General features: G+C 45.0%; 1 protein-coding gene across 2 annotated transcripts in view; it reads right to left on the bottom strand.

Annotated features, from left to right (window-relative positions):
* Positions 1-11112, bottom strand: part of LOC132824140 (tetraspanin-18-like) — a 186531-nt gene extending 175419 nt beyond the window's left edge. For both annotated transcript variants that reach the window (XM_060838393.1, XM_060838394.1), the window contains exon 1: positions 10869-11112. The gene's annotated coding sequence lies outside the window, so the exon portion shown is untranslated. The remainder of the gene's footprint in view (positions 1-10868) is intronic.
* Between the last annotated feature and the right edge of the window lie 6434 nt (positions 11113-17546).

Raw genomic sequence — 17546 nt, 5'->3', positions numbered from 1 at the left:
TAAACCATTATTTTCTAATTTAAATGCTCCATAAAATCTATTTATTTGATTTATGCTAATGTCTCCTGCTGGTTGGCAAGGACCCAGGTTCGATTCCAGCCTCAGACGACTGTCTGTGACTGTCCAGTTTCCTCCCACTGCACTCCCATAGATGTGCCGTTTAGGTGGATTGGCCATGCTAAATTGCCCATAATGTCCAGGGATGTGAAGGCTGGGTAAATTAGTCACAGGAAATGCAGGGTTACAGGGATAAGGTGGGGTGCTGGGTCTGGGTGGGGTGCTCTTCAGGGGGTTAGTGCGGACTCGATGGGACGAACAGCCTGCTTCCACCTTGTCAGGATTCTATGTGTCAACATTTATTAGATAACATGAATTTTCTTGGAATGTGGCGCTGAAGGTGCAACATAAATGCAAGTAGTTGTCATTACAAACACAGTCCACAGTGGTAGTAATGAGAAATCAGACAGAATGCTGAGCCAGAATAGTTTTACAGTGTGAGCATCTGCCCACAGTGCCATTTACAAACCTGTTAACAAAGTCAACATGGAATTGTTCATACCCAACTGTTATAAGGGATGAACATGCCTTTAATCGAATAGATGAGCAGGAATGTGCGAAACATGCACTTTGCAATCAAACGAAGACATAAATTATGCAGCTGTTTATGCTTTAATCGATATACAAGGATTTAATTACAGTATGGCATTAAAGTAATTGCTGAAGTCATAATTCAGTCTGTAATTAATGTACAATTCCCCATTCTAACATAAACCGGAGAAACAAAACACAGTACACATCTATGGTTCTTCCTCCTAATGAGACACACCTCACATTAGGTGACTGTTTCGCTGAACATTTTTCATTCAATTTGCATGGACCCCCAGTTGCCTGCCATTTTAATTCTCCACCATGACCCAACTCTACAAACTGCACCTCTTCTTCTGATTGGCTGCATTACAACCTTTCAAGCTCAATGTTAAGTGCAACAATTTCAGATCATGAGCTTTGCCCTTGTTTTGTTCACTTTGTGTTTCTTGGCTTTGGTATTTTTCTCCTCTTTTCTTTGAAGTTAGGAGTTATTCGTAATGCTGTCATTCACACTTCCACTAGACCCATCTTTGATTTCTTTACTGGTCTCATTACCATTCAGTTTTCTCATTTCATCTCTCTATCAGAAGCCTCAAGGCAGACATTATCAATCTCTTTCAACAGTGGAAAAGGAGAAAAAGAAAGAAAAGGCAGAAATTTAAAGATCCACTGTGCAATCAGGCATTGGCTTATTTGTTAATAGTTTTTATTTGTTACTGCCTACATTTTATTAATCCTGTTCTATCTCCTATAGTTTTATCTGCCCACACCTGATCATGTATGAGGCAGGCAAAGTGCTTACATCTGTTTCATTGCTCGATTTTTTTGGAATGCCAGACTCTCACCAGAGGTAATGACAAACATAGAGAATCCTGGAGAAACTCAGTACATCTGGCAACATGGGGCGGCACGGTGGCACAGTGGTTAGCACTGCTGCCTCACAGCACCTGAGACCCGGGTTCAGTTCCCGACTCAGGTGACTGACTGTGTGGAGTTTGCACGTTCTCCCCGTGTCTGCGTGGGTTTCCTCCGGGTGCTCCGGTTTCCTCCCACAGTCCAAAGATGTGCGGGTCAGGTGAATTGGCCATGTTAAATTGCCCGTAGTGTTAGGTAAGGGGTAAATGTAGGGGTATGGGTGGGTTTCGCTTCGGCGGGTCGGTGTGGACTTGTTGGGCCGAAGGGCCTGTTTCCACACTGTAAGTCTAATCTAATCTAATCTAATCTAATCTGTGAAGAGAGAAACAGAGTAAACATTTCAAATCCAGAATGTTTCTTCTTTTCCCATTCTGAAGAAGTGTCATACCAGACCTGAAACATTAGCTGCATTTTTTCTCTGTCTGCACAGATGCTGCCATACCTGCTGAGTATCTCCAGACATTGTCTGTTTGATTCAGATATCCAGCATCCAAAATTGGTTGCCTTTTCCAGAGGGTCATAACTTGAGGGAGATCGCTCTGCATCAAACATTGCTGGTCCTGCTTTTCCTGGCCTACCATTGATGGACTGTCTGGGCTCACAGGCTGAGAATTAACCCAGTCAGCTATGTTACAAAGACACCGCACTCCATGGCCATCAAGTCCTGAAGTGGATCTCAAGCCTTTAACTCAGACATAGGGAAACTACCCATGAGACCACCTACAATATAATGCATTTGAGGTGGGTTTTTTTTGTCAGCTAAGAGCAATGAACAAACATCAGATCCACTTGCTTTTGTTGCAATTTTAGTACAGTATTCAGGAACATGAGGAGGTTAGAATTGGGGAATTTAAACACTTGCACTTTTATACCCTAAATCTCTGCACAAGACGCACCAGGTATCTGGTTAATGGCTGCTGGCAAGTCCCTGCCCCAACCCTGCCATCATCCTACTTCGCTCTTTCCAGGGCACCTCTTTTCTTGTACTGTGTTCACCATCCTATATCTCCCACCCCAACTCCTCGCAATCAGCTTCATGTTTGAAAGTATCGATGTACAGGAAAAACTCTTGCAGTGCAATGAGTAGCCTACCTACTTCTGCGCTAGAAGCTTTGTGTTTGAGGACTAAACCAAGACTTGATGGTCAAGGAAGATGCGCTCACGGAATCAAACGTGTTGATTATCATTCTACAATCTTCCAATACACCTATATCAGACAATGACAGTGCAAGGGCATTCAGTTCAGCCATGTTTGATATATCCTTCAAGCTAAATCTCTGGCGAGAGCCTAGCAATCTCTTGCAGAAAACAAAAATAGCTGAGAAAAAAAAATCCTTTGTCTGACACCAGATGTAGACTGAGGGAAGAAAGGCAGGAAAGAATATATTGTGTTAATAACACACAGGAAACAAAAGGCTGGAATCGTTCCAAATGGAAGTCAAGAGAATATGGTCAAGGGAGTGCCAGGCAACGTTTGAGAAGTCGAAAGCCATTTTGATCAATTAACAAATGTTGGTTGCATCAAATTGCACTAAAGCACTTCAAGGTAGCAATTGATGCCAGTGATTTGGGAGTGAGTGTGCGTCTGTTTCAAGAAGGTTGGTCAGGCATGCAGAAGATAGCAGGATTCTTGTAGAAAAAACTAAATTAACACCAAATAAAGGAAAAAGAAGCACTCAGGTTGCCATTAGCATTTAAATGCTTTAAAGTATATGTCAACCATGACTACAGAGAGACATTAGGAGATGCTGTTTGTAAATCCCAAGTATTTGTGGAAAAACATCAAATTCAGTCTATTTTGATGGAGTTTGCTATTACAGCCTCATATTTCAAAAAAGCTCTCATGTTGACAACAAACAGAATGTAACCTCTAATGTCAAGAATGTAACTTTGTTTGAATTTACTAAGTGCTGAGAAGTTTACCTACAAAGGGCAAATGAAAATGCATATGTCACGACTTAATTTTCAAAACTGCTTTATGTTTTGTCCACATGTTACAATGATGTTCCATTTTTCCATTTTGATGTAGTTAGTCTTTTGTCACATGCTTTTGTTATGGGGCGGCATGGTGGCTCAGAGATTAGCACTGTTGCGCCAGGGTGCCTGATTCAATTGTAGCCTTGGGCAACTGTCGATGTGGAGTTTGCACATTCTCCATGTGTCTGTGTGGATTTCCTCCTACAGTCACAAAGATGTGCAGGTCAGGTGAATTGGCCATGCTAAATTGCTCATAGTGTTAGTATGTTAGTCAGAGGGAAATGGGTCTGGGTGGGTTACTCTTCGGAGGGTCAGTGTGGACTTGTTGGGCCAAAGGGCCTGTTTCCACACTGTGGGGAACCTAATTTTATGTCAGACAATTAAGTTTTGAGTTTGAGACAGAGCGGTTGAAATAAAAGCAAAGTCAAGCTTTGTCTTCAATCTTATTCTTCAAATAAAGCAATATTACTTTAGATCTTCGTACTAAATGCTATTATACATGGTAATCTTGTGCCAGGCTCTGACTTATCGGTGCATTAAGTAATAATTAATCTATCTTCTTTGAGCATGCATGTCCATGTGCTCTCTTAATCTCTTTCAGAGAGTCACACATTCCAGGGTGCTTCATCCAGTGTTCATTCCAAAATGGTCTAATTCCACCCACACGATAGTATTTATACCCAGTCATTTACAGTTCCATGACATCATTATAGGGTCACCAGAGGGTTCAATCACACTTTGCTAACAGTAACAAAGGTGCTTCATATTTAATGTTTCTTGAAGAGTTTAGTTTTTGAAGGATTGTGGGAGAAATAGGAATTCATTTCATATTTATGGAAATATTAGCAACGGTTTCTTCAAAAGATGTTGTTGTATGGTCACAGCGCCTTTGGAGACTTTTAACAAGGCTTTCTAAAAATCACAGTGCTATTTGTTTTGCTGTCGACTCCTGATGGAGCTGTTTTAACTGTGATTGCTTGGAGACTACTTTGGTCTCTGTTGAGAGTGTGTGCTAGTAAAGCACAGCAGGTCAGGCAACATCCTAGGAGCAGGAGAATCAACATTTTGGGCATAAGCCCTTCCTGATGAAGGGCTTATGCCCAAAACATCGATTCTCTTGCTCCTAGGATGCTGCCTGAAGTCCTGTGTTTTTCCAGGAGCACACTCTTGACTCTGACCTCCAGCATCTACAGTTCTCAATTTCTCCTGCTTTGGTCGCTGGAATTACTTGAGAACAGTGCAGCCATGGGGACAGGTTGCCCAGCTGATCTCTCCTATTTCTGAATAAAGCCCTCTTGTTGAGTTCAGGGTGAAACCCCTATTTGTTCTTCTGGGAGTGTGACTGATGGAGCTTCTCAATATTATATTTCTTCAGCAAGTTGTATCTGCCAAGAGGCCAGAGACAATTGTGCATGATTAGTGACTTGACTGCACAGACTAGAATATAGACTGCCAGGGTTCAGAACCTTCTAGATATTTTCTTTATTGCTTTTGCCTTCAAAAATAACTCTGATAGCTAGCAATTTTTTTATAAGTGAACCTCTGCAGAGTGAAACCCATTTCCTTTCTCTTTCTCTGAAGTAAGTGTGTTTGTGTATTTTTTTGAGTTACTTAGAGAGATGAACATTTACTTCCATATTACCAGATGTTTATGCTATCCAATTAGTGCATCTTCCTTGAATAACTTTTGTGCCAATAACAAACTAATAATTGGATTTATTAAAGAAACTCAACTGACAGATTTTTTTTATTTAAAACCCGAGTATTAGTAGAATTAGAGCAACCTCCCATCTCAGTTATTATGTGCTTTTATTTATGTAATATGGGACATAACTGATAACAGGACTTAATTCATAAAATTAAATATGCATTTAAACAACTGAGGTTGATTTGCATATGCACAGTGAAAATATTATGGGGTGATCTTTGTTAGTACATTCAAGCAATAAAGATCCTGCAAGTGGATGAAGATGGGACTTTATTAACCTGGTAAAGATGTTGAAAACAATATGAGGATTAATTTCCTGGATGCTCATTATTGATTGATTATTATCTAAAATGCCTGCTAGGCCTCATGAAGGAAGCTGCTCAGAATTTCAGTTTCATTCTAACACTGTCTCTAACTGCAGCCATGAAGTGATGTGAATATCAGGCATCACTTGGTAGCTTTTCCCTTGATTCATAGCTTGTTGCTTCTGGGATTGTGAAGAGGACCTTAGGATTGGGCAACATTTCACAGGTTTTGCAACAATAATTATTCCAGGTCGTCCTGTTAAAATGTGTGTTCCATTAATGTGAATTCACTGTAAAACGATTAACAAACTGGGGACACTGTTTCTAAAGTGCCAACTTTTAAAACGTGTGTTGGCTGTAACGCGATTTACATCGCCAATACTTTAAGCACTGTTTCTAAAGTGCAGTTTTTCTATAACACATAGTTGCACAAGAATTACCTGTATTCTTTAAAACCATCAACTAAAAAACAATTGTGTGCTATTCTACATTCTTGGGCACCTTATAGAATCTTCTAGGAGAAAGTGAGGACTGCAGATGCTGGAGATCAGAGCTGAAAATGTGTTGCTGGAAAAGCGCAGCAGGTCAGGCAGCATCCAAAGAGCAGGAGAATTGACGTTTCAGGCATCAGCTGCAAATGTGTTGCTGGTCAAAGCACAGCAGGCCAGGCAGCATCTCAGGAATAGAGAATTCGACGTTTCAAACATAAGCCCTTCATCAGGAATAAGAGAGAGAGAGCCAAGCAGGCTAAGATAAAAGGTAGGGAGGAAGGACTAGGGGGAGGGGCGATGGAGGTGGGATAGGTGGAAGGAGGTCAAGGTGAGGGTGATAGGCCGGAGTGGGGTGGGGGCGGAGAGGTCAGGAAGAGGATTGCAGGTTAGGAGGGCGGTGCTGAGTTCGAGGGAACCGGCTGAGACAAGGTGGGGGGAGGGGAAATGAGGAAACTGGAGAAATCTAGGTTCATCCCTTGTGGTTAGAGGGTTCCTAGGTGGAAGATGAGGCGCTCTTCCTCCGACCGTCGTGTTGATATGTTCTGGCGATGGAAGAGTCCAAGGACCTGCTTGTCCTTGGTGGAATGGGAGGGAGAGTTAAAGTGTTGAGCCACAGGGTGGTTGGGTTGGTTGGTCCGGGCGTCCCAGAGGTGTTCACTGAAACATTCCGCAAGTAGGCGGCCTGTCTCCCCAATATAGAGGAGGCCACATCGGGTGCAGAGGATGCAATAGATGATGTGTGTGGAGGTGCAGGTGAATTTGTGGCAGATATGGAAGGATCCCTTGGGGCCTTGGAGGGAAGTAAGGGGGGAGGTGTGGGCACAAGTTTTGCATTTCTTGCGGTTGCAGGGGAAGGTGGCGGGAGTGGAGGTTGGGTTGGTGGGGGGTGTGGACCTGACTAGGGAGGTACAGAGGGAGTGGTCTTTTTGGACCGCTGATAGGGGAGGGGAGGGAAATATATCTCAGGTAGTGGGGTCCGTTTGGAGTTGGCGGAAATGACGGCGGATGATACGCTGTATACGGAGGTTGGTGGGGTGGTAGGTGAGAACCAGTGGGGTTCTGTCCTGGTGGCGGTTGGAGGGGCGAGGCTCAAGGGTGGAGGAGCGGGAAGTGGAGGAGATGCGGTGGAGGGTATCGTCGATCACGTCTGGGGGGTATCTGCGGTCCTTGAAGAAGGAGGCCATCTGCGCTGTACGGTATTGGAACTGGTCCTCCTGGGAGCAGATGCGGCGGAGACGAAGGAATTGGGAATATGGGATGGCGTTTTTACAGGGGGCAGGGTGGGAGAAGGTGTAGTCCAGGTAGCTGTGGGAGTCAGTCGGTTTATAGTAAATGTCTGTGTTGATTTGGTCGCCCGAGATAGAAATGAAAAGGTCTAGGAAGGGGAGGGAGGTGTCTGAGATGGTCTAGGTAAATTTGAGGTCGGGGTGGAAGGTGTTGGTAAAGTGGATAGAATCCACCTTATAGAATCCACCTGGAGAAAGGATTAGCACCTCGACACAAGCTACACTGATATGATTGTTACAGAGACTATGAGTTGGACCTGGATGGTAGGTCTTACTGCTTTGAGATCCTAAGCTGTTCTCCCACCGAGTCCATATAAGATTACCACAGCAGCTGGTGCTACAGGCTCTCCTCAAGATTAACCCTTTCAGACCTTTGCACCCTTATAATAACATCCTGCACTACTCCTTTGGAGTCCCGGTCGGAGCACTGCACGGTCTGAGTGTTCAAGCTGCAGCTGTCTGATTTAGAAACTCCAGGCAAGTATCAATAATGGTCATCACCAAATTTGGATCAAAGCTGGGCATTTAATCCAGACCTCATGCCCGAAACGTCGATTCTCCTGCTCCTTTGATGCTGCCTGACTTGCTGCGTTTTTCCAGCAACACATTTTCAGATTTAATCCAGACCTTCAAGAAGATGTGTCTTATTATTACAACATCTATTTGGAAGTAATCCTTCAGGTTTTGGTACAATTCTTTTGAATTCTGTTTAAGAATTCAGCTGATTTTGATTTTGTAATGAAGCAATGCTGCCAAAGCTTCCTCTTCTAATTTAAGCACAGAGCTTAAGGAGGCTCAATACTAATGAACCCTTTCACATCTTGAGTGGAGTAGATTTTAAAAATTAGACACTGCATTTTTGTATAATTCATGAAACAATTCCCTCATCTGCTCCCCATTTTCTGGCAATCAGCTGTTTGCACCCCTTTTACTGCTGAGACAACACTTCATTGTTCTAAGGAGCAACGAGCAAACGCACAGAATACGATAATCCACCCGTTCATGCCTGCCCCTCACTGTCGGATCCTTGCACAGATAGTTTGGAAGGTGTCAGATCCTTATGCAAGAACGCAAGCTGCTCAGCTCCTTCGGAAACAGATTACTGGTGAGCACAACCTGGTCAATGTTGTGCTGCAGTCACTTCAGCACTTTCAGCCCAATCCCAAATTCTTTCAGACTGCATTTGACCGCTATATTGACACTGCAACTTTCAAACTTCACATAATTCCACAATGAAGCATCCACAAAGCTGCTTTCTTGCAATTTCCACGCTGAATATTGCAAATCAAACATCATTGAGAACATAGACAATTCATCAGATAATTGTGTTCCAACACAGAATGGGAAGAACAGGGCAGAGACTTGACTGCCTACACTTCAGTCCCTTTGTAAATTCAGTGCACCTGAGCCACAAGAGCAGGTTAGAGGCTAGGAATCCTGCAGCGAGTAACTCACCTCCTGACTCCCCCAAAGCCTGTCCACCATCGACAAGGCACAAGTCAGGAGTGTAATGGAATACTCCCCACTTGCCTAGATGGGGGCAGTTCTGACAACACAGACTCTCTACAGGTAGAGGATTGGTATAGAGTCTGTGCTGAGGACTGAATTTCTTTGGTGTTTCTTTAAGGCGAGGTAGAGAGGTTGTTTGGCAGAAAATGATGGAGAGAATGTACCAGAACATATTCACTGTTTAAAACCAGCATGTCAGTTTGGTTTTTTTTCTTTCTTAGGAATCAATTTTCGACGTTGTCTGAATGGAAAGGGTAGCTTCGTCTTCTCCTGGTCACACTGAGACCAATTGTTGGCAATTTAACAGATATTCATTAACGATTAAACTCTGGATATGATGTTTTCGACTCTAATTCATTCTGCAATCACTGAAGTAGTACATGGAAAGTGATGGGGAGTAACTGCTGGCTGGAGAATATTTAATGATTTGTAAGCACTTTGCATGGTCATTTCTTTACTTCGAGAGTTTTAATAATTCCTTTCCAGTGTAGCCCCCATACTTTTGGCATAAACAAAGTTTCTTGTTGCGATGGCTAACAGGGATTTTAGTTCACAAAGTTAGTAACTGTGGGAGGCTGGAGACCATTTGAGGTATAGATTGCCTTTTGAGCTCTAGTATCAAGTTTAGCCTGAAAAGGTTTGGGTGCTCACATCACACTGTTTGATTATGTACTCTGATCAATACAGAGACCGAGCAGCACAGAGACTAAGGTGCTGCAGATACCAAGCAACAGCAGATATTCAGGGGCAATAGATACTGAGGAACAGGAACTGTGGAGCAGCATATTCTGAGGGAGTACAGAAACTATAGAACAGCAAATACTGAGGAGCACAAAGATGCTACTGGTACTGGAGAGCAGCATATGCAGAGGAGCAACAGACACTGTGGAGCACAGGCTTTGAGGAGCAGCATATAGAGAGTCTCTTTCTAACTCTGGATGCTCTTGTCAATCCAAAACTTGTCCAATTGGGTGTTGGATATAGTTGGTAACTAATGTTCTCTGAGTAGGTGAATTCCAAACACTGAGAGAAGAAATTTCTCCTCATCTCCATAGTCAAGGTTTCCCCTCGTGCCCCCCCCCCCCCCCACCCCATTCTAGATTCTCCCAGGGGGCACCCACTCTGACAAGCCCATTAAGTAGCAGACATGTTTCAGTATGAACCCTCTCATCCTGCTGGACCCCAATAAGTACAAGGCCCAGACTGGTTAAGCTTCCCACATCAGACCATTGCAGGCCTCAGCAAAGGCCAGTAAGGGTGGGTGGGCTCCAATAACATTGACTCACTCTCAGCTGAATGGTCTGAGCACAAGGAAGGAAAGTACAAGATGGCATAGCAATGGACAGCACCTCCTGCAAGGTGCTCACAGAGTTAACCTGCTCCTAACAAGCAGCAAGACCATTTAAAAGAATTGGTTTAAAGTGTGAGACAATGCAGCTGTTGAAACTGGCCTTTTGGAAAACAATTCCTGATAGTAATCCCACTCCGACTATAAAAAAGAAAATGTCAAAGAAAAACAGAAACTGTTGACTCCAGTTCATACAGACCCCTGACTCACATGACTATTAGCCTCTCGGTCTGGGGCACTTACTATTTGAGTTCTTACAATTGCTTGGCTACAACATTTCCGACTGTACGTTAACAAAACCAGATCTGCTTCAGTCTCTGAGCGTAATTCATTCAACAAAACATGCCGAGTAATACATACTTTAATTTGTGTTCTCCCTCACTCAACAAGCTGATAACATCTCCCTCCTGCTAAACAGCCCAGAGTGTACATGAAGGAGTTCAGGCTAAACTTAAGGAGCCACTGCTCAGTCTACCAGTCCCTTATCTGAACCCTTTCACCGCAAATGGCCTTTGTGGAGCTGTGGCACAGCTCCACTTGTTAAGAGTGAGGATGTATTTGCCAATTCACGCCTGCAACAGAGTTCTTCTCTCAAGGAGCAAGTGAAAGACTAAACAGCCTCAACAGGCAATTCAGGCTTAACCAGCCTTGGGTTTTGGATATTATAAACATTTCAGCCCAACACACTCGAGTGACATCAGTGTGAACATTAAAACAGCAGCTACAATCATTCGAACTTACCTGGAGTATACTTCAGCACTGAGGACCCACAGTCAGATCTCAGCTTGTTAAATTTCAATCTTTGCAGAACAAGTTACAATGAAGATGCAGCCCAGAGATGCGAAAGCAGGGTGTGGAAGGAAAGCAGTCACTCAGTTCTAGCCCTTTGTGAGCAAAGTCTGTGTCCTTTCCTCACAGTCACACAGGATTCTGCTGCTTTGTGCACTGACAGCTCTCAGCTCATTCACATACTCCGAATCTAGCAGCTTGAGCAGTAGCTCTGCCTCTTGGCAGGAAGCTGTATGTCACGATTTTGAACTAATCTCACATGACTGCCTGAGAGAGGAAGAGTGTGAGTGAACTGGAGCACAGGCAAGGCATGAAGGGAGAAAGGAGGATGTCTCCAGACCTCATAAAACCTAAATGCACTTCCAAAACCACACAGATCCTTCGTCAGAACAATCGTATGTGTGTGTGCAAGAGAGACAGAAGATCATTTAATTACAGGCATCCTGTGGTGCTGCAGTGCTGGCCCAGTCCCTGCCATTATTAATCCCAGCAAGTGAGAAAATGGCTCTCAAATGTCCTGGGGCTCAATGTGATCATGGTACTTTAAAGTTTCGCATGGAGTCCAGGCCACCCTGGGTTGTAAAGGATAAAGGAAGGCAGCAGCACAGCCAGGCCCATCTATCGTTTGTGTCCATGGACCAGAAAGTGTGTGATGGAGCAAAATGCTGTCAACAGAAGTGGTTCGGAGCTCACACAAGCAAAGAACTGGACAGGCATAAGTTCTCTCTCATTTCTCTTGTTCCAACAATGGTCCTTTATCCATCCAAGCAGATAGGTTTGCATAGCAGAAGACCAATATACTTCAACTTGTCTGCCACAGGAATCTACAACTTCAGATCCTGACCTATCCTTCACTCCCGATTAAACCTCCAACCAACGCTGGCTCAGTAGGGAGGGTCGGAAAGCTGGGAGTAAGGCGGGGTAGCTACGACACATGCAAGTATGTGAAAATAACAGAAGCAGCCTGCTATAGACCGAGCTACCAAACTTACAGGCCATAGGTCAGGTTATCGTTCTGAACCGTGTGCTCAGATAGGATTGTCCCGTGGATGATGGATCTTCCTGAGGTCCCACTATCACAGATCCTAGTCTTCAGTCAATTCCACTTGCTCCATGTGACACTGAGTTCAGCGAAGATAGCTGTACTCGAGAAAACGTGGGCTCCAGAACTAGCCACACCTTCCGGCAAGGCCGAGTTACATTGGATACAATTCTGGCATCTCTCCAACAATCCCAAAGATGTAGTATCATTCCACCACAGCCAAGGACCACACCGTTCAACTTACTGTCCATCATCAATTCAACTTCCCATTTTCTCTGATGCAGGGCCAGTATGAGTACGATGAATGGCTCCCTTCTGTTTTAAGCTCATTCTTTGACAATTACTGATTCCCCAGAAATGGGATGAATGAACAATATGTGTCATCAATAATGGACTATGTTCGAGGGAATTAAGCTAAATTGGGCTCTTCAATGTTGTTGCTTTTTTTTTTCTGTGTCTCCTGTTGCTCCTTGGACAGAGCTAGGGGCATCAAAGTTAAAGGAGAAAGTGAGGACTACAGATGCGGAGATAAGAGCTGAAAATGCATTGCTGGAAAAGCGCAGCAGGTCAGGCAGCATCCAAGGAGCAGGAGAGTCGACAATTCGGGCATGAGCTGTTCTTCAGGAAAGCCCTTCTTTCCTGAAGAAGGGCTCATGCCCGAAACGTCAATTCTCCTGCTCCTTGGGTGCTGCCTGACCTGCTGCGCTTTTCCAGCAACGCATTTTCAGCATCAAAGTTAAAGTCAGCAATAATATCAACTCCATGCCAGCCAGCAAGTTCTCTCTTTGTCAGCCTGCACACAGACAAGGATCCCAGAAGATTGGGATATCCAATCCTTTAGACGAAGGTTTAGGCTGGAGTAGAAGCTGACATCTGTTCATCTTTGACAAGACAGAAAAGCAGCAAAAAAAGACAAAATCACCAGACAGGAAAAATTAACAATGCAAATAATAGCAGAGCATTAAGTGGCCTCTATGAGATAAGTATGAAAACTGGGGTGTGCTTTGTTTTAATAGATTTAGGTCATTCATAGAACCTCTACAGTGTGGAAGCAGGCCATTTGGCCCATCGAGTTAACACTAATCCTCCAAAGAGCACACCACCCAGACCAACCCCACTCCCATATCCCCGTAACCCTGTAATTCCCATGGCTAATCCACTTATCCTGCACAACCCCGGAAGCTATGGGCAAATGCACTATATCCGGTTTCCTCCCACAGTCCGAAGATGTACAGGTTAGATGGATTAGCCATGCTAAATTGCCCATAGTGTTCAGGGATCATTAGGCTGGCTGGATTAACCATGGGAAGTGCAGGGTTACAGGGATAGTGTAGGTGGGTCAGGGTGGGATGCAGGCTCAATGGCATGAATGACTTGCTTCCCCACTGTGGGAATTCTATTACCCTATGAATTTCTCCTGGCCAATCTACTTAACCTGGACATCGTTTGACTTTAGGAGGAAACTGTAGCACCTGGAAGAAACCCATACTAACGTGCAAACTCCAACAGCCAGTCGCACAAAGTTGGAATCAAACCTGGTCACTAGCACTGTGAGGCAGCAATGCTAACCACTGAGGTGGGGGAGGGCACATTCTGCCTTCCCTCCACTACCCTCATTAACCACAAGGTAGGAAGGCTCCTGGGTGACCTTCCCTCCCCATCACCAAGCATGGCCCGACACTAGGCAACCCATGCCCCATCTTAGGGGCTGCCTTGCTGCAGCTGCTGACATTCCAACAGTTTGGAATATTGCCACAGGGAGCCAGAGAAACAAACTGCGAGATTTGCTACACAGCTTGTAGGGGTGCCTTGTCTTCCTGCTCAAGGCATATGTGCTCAGAAGTGAGGAGAGCATCTGACAGCCATTCCTTTACCCAAAAGGCCCACTCTCTAACCCTGATACTACTCTCATTGATCTGTGACCTGGGTCCCCTACCGATCCTACCAGCTGCCTGAGTGGCACTGTCTAAAGTAAGACAGTTTTTATCCCTGAATTTGTCCTGGCGTGTTGCCTTCCCTGGGGTGAGTTGGAAGGATTTCACAGAGAGGGAGCTGAACACTGCAGGGTCTGGGGAATGAGCCGGGAATGATGGTACCCATTGGTATCAATGGCAGAGAAAGGAGAGGTACTGAGATCCCCAGGTCAGGTTTTAAGGAGATAAAGAAGGAATTGAAAAGTAGGAACAATGAGATAATAACATCTGAATTACTCCCAGTGCCGTGTGTGAGTGAGTAGATGCAGGAGGATGGCAAGGATTGAGTCATGGTACAGAAGGGAGGGTTTCAGCTCACTGGGACAGTGGGACCAGTGCTGGGGTAAAAGGTACCTTGTACCGGTCACAACTCAACAGTTTTGAGACCAATATCCTTTTCAGAAGGTTCACTGGGTGCAGATTGGTGAGGATTGAACCAAATTCGCTGGGGAGTGAGAACCAGCATATTGAAGTCACAAAGAAGAATAAGGTGTTTGATGAGGCACTTTTAGAGAAGGCCAGGAGTAATCCGAGAGGATCTCATAAAATACTCGGTAAATTCAGAGGAATTGAAAAATGGAACAAACTGTACTTTGCATTTACTGAACGTGTGTTGTGAATCACGGAGTGGGCTCAATATGATTGGGTGAATTGCAGGTGCAGACTGCCACATGGAGGGAGAATGACATTTCTACAATGGACAGCCAGCTGCAGGAAGAACAGGGACAATGTTCCAGGTGCTCAGGAAAGACAAAGGGTGGGGGAGCTGGGGGGGGGGTGGGGAAGGGGGGCTGAGGGGAGTCCTGGTATTGTTGTTGTATTGTTTAAGGGGAGCACTGCACTGCTGAAGGAAGAGGACGTCCCAGAGGATGAAGGACAGAATCAATTTGGCCAGAGCTCAGAAACAAACAATGCAATTAACTTGACCAGTGGCACCAATTAATGGGAAAAAAATGTAGAGGAAGAAATTTGTAAGGAAATTGCAGACTGATGAGCGAATTGTAGAATACTAAGTGGAGGACTTTAGTGATCCAAATATAGATTCCCCACAGTGTGGAAGCAGCCCATTGAATCCACACAGGCCCTCCAAACAGCATCCCGCCCAAATCCTACATTATCCCTGTAATTCCCATGGCTAATCCATCTAACCTGCCCATGCCTGGACACCATGGGCAATCCACTCAACCTGCACATCTTCAGACTGTGGGAGAAGACCAGAGCACCCAAAGGAAATCCACACAGACACAGAGCAAACTCTACGGAGACAATTACCTGAGGATGGAATTGAACCCAGGTCCCTGGCGCTATGAGGCAGCAGTGCTAACCACCAGGGATAATAGGATAAAGGGCAGAGTTTCAGATAAAGTGTTTTCAGGAAACATTTCTACTCTGGTATGACTGCAACCTAATGAAAAGAAGACCGTCTTGGAGCTGCTTCATGGGAATGAGGTGAGCCAAGTAGCTAGACTGTCAGTGGAAGAACATTTAAATATAGCAAGTATATTGTCATAAGGTTTGGGGTGGCCATGGGAAAGGACTTGGAGCAGGCCAGAGGAAGATGACTTGACTGAGGGAGACAGGAGAGAGTGGATCTGGCCCATATGAAATGGAATCAAAGTCAGGCAGGCTGGTCATGAACAACAGGGCTGCCTTTGGAGAACAGAGAGTTTGTGCACAGTCAGGATATATTCCCAGCAGGCGGAAAGCCAAGCAAAACAGTTAGGTGCTCCCCAAATGTGAAAAGACAATCGAGTAAAGGTATAGAATAAGAATTGTGCTTATGAGAGACAGAAAGTACAAGTGAGAACCAGGTTAAATATACAACAGTCAAAGAGATGGTGAAACGTAATAACAGAAGCAGTGAGGGGTATAAAGGGAGACTGACAGCTAATGTAAATGAATTCCGAAGTCCTCAATAGGCAAATCAGTCATAAAATATTTGTAAAAGATGGAATGGGGATGATTAAGGTCCAAATTCAGAAATTGAAATATCGAGCAGAGCAGTGGTATAATTCTTTAAAAAGAAGAAGGGGCTACCCAGGGGACAGCGAAAGAGGAGTAAATTCAGGAACATGGTGGATTTAGATAAGGAGTATCAGATGAAAGAACTGGGAAATTCATTCAGCAGGCAGCATAGCTATAAAGTAGACTGGGAGGAGGATGTAGTGAGTCAGTATCAGCATGAAACTGGGACGAGTGAGCACTTGGTCAGAATCATGTAAAAGAGACAGGGAGGAGTGTGCAGTGAGTCAGTATCCCTGTGAAACAAACTGGGAGGAGAGTGCAATGAGTCCATATCACTGTGTATCAGACTGGGAGGGGTATGCAGTTGGTCAGTATCATTGTGAAACTGACTGGGAGGAGTGTGCAGTCGGTCAGTATCACTGCGAAACAAACTGGGAGGAGTGTGCAGTCGGTCAGCATCAATGTGATACAGACTGGGAGGAGTGTGCAGTCGGTCAGTATTACTGAGAAACAGACTGGGAGGAGTGTGCAGTCGGTCAGTATCAATGTGATACAGACTGGGAGGAGTGTGCAGTCAGTCAGTATCACTGTGAAATACACTGGCAGGAGAGTGTAGTGAGTCAGTCTCCCTGAGAAACAGAGCGGGAGGAGTGTGCAGTGAGTCATTATCACTGAAACAGACTGAGAGGAGTGTGCAGTGAGTCAGTACAACTGTGAACCAGACCGGGAGGAGTGTGCAGTGAGTCAGTATCACTGTGATGCAGACAGCGGGGAGTGTGCTGTGAGTCAGTATCACTGAAACAACTGGGAGGAGTATGCAGTGAGTCAATATCACAGTGAAACGGACTGGGAGAAGTGTGCAGTCGGTCAGTATCACTGCGAAACAGACTGGGAGGAGTGTGCAGTTGGTCAGTATCATTGCGAAACAGACTGGGAGGAGTGTGCAGTGGGTCAGTATCAATGTGATACAGACTGGGAGAAGTGTGCAGTCGGTCAGTATCACTGAGAAACACACTGGGAGGCGAGTGTAGTGAGTCAGTCTCCCTGTGAAACACAGCAGGAGGAGTGTGCAGTGAGTTAGTATAACTGAAAAGACTGGGAGGAGTGTGCAGCGGGTCAGTATCACTGTGATGCAGACTGGGAGGAGTGTGCAGTGAGTCAGTACAACTGTGAACCAGACCGGGAGGAGTGTGCAGCGAGTCAGTATCACTGTGATGCAGACTGGGAGGGGTGTGTACTGAGTCAGTATCACTGTGATGCAGACTGGGAGGATTGTGCAGTGAGTCAGGATCACCGTGATGCAGACTGGGAGGAGTGTTGAGTTGGTCAGTCTCACTGTGAAACAGACTGGGTGGAGGGTGCAGTGAGTCAGTATCACTGTGATGCAGACTTGGAGGAATGTGCAGTTAGTCAATATCACTGTGATGCAGACTGAGAAGAGTGTGCACTGAGTCAGTATCACTGAAACCGATTGGGAGGAGTGTCTAGTGATTCAGTATGCCTGTGATGCAGACAGGGAGGAGTGTGCAGTGAGTCAGGATCACTGTGTAACAGACTGGGAGGAGTGTGCACTGAGTCAATATCACTGAGAAACAGACTGGGAGGAGTGTGCAGTCGGTCAGTATCACTGTGAAATACACTGGCAGGAGA

The sequence above is a fragment of the Hemiscyllium ocellatum genome, chromosome 18 (genome assembly GCF_020745735.1).
Source record: "Hemiscyllium ocellatum isolate sHemOce1 chromosome 18, sHemOce1.pat.X.cur, whole genome shotgun sequence".
Lineage (NCBI taxonomy): Eukaryota > Metazoa > Chordata > Chondrichthyes > Orectolobiformes > Hemiscylliidae > Hemiscyllium > Hemiscyllium ocellatum.
This window is presented reverse-complemented; position numbering and strand designations above follow the sequence as displayed.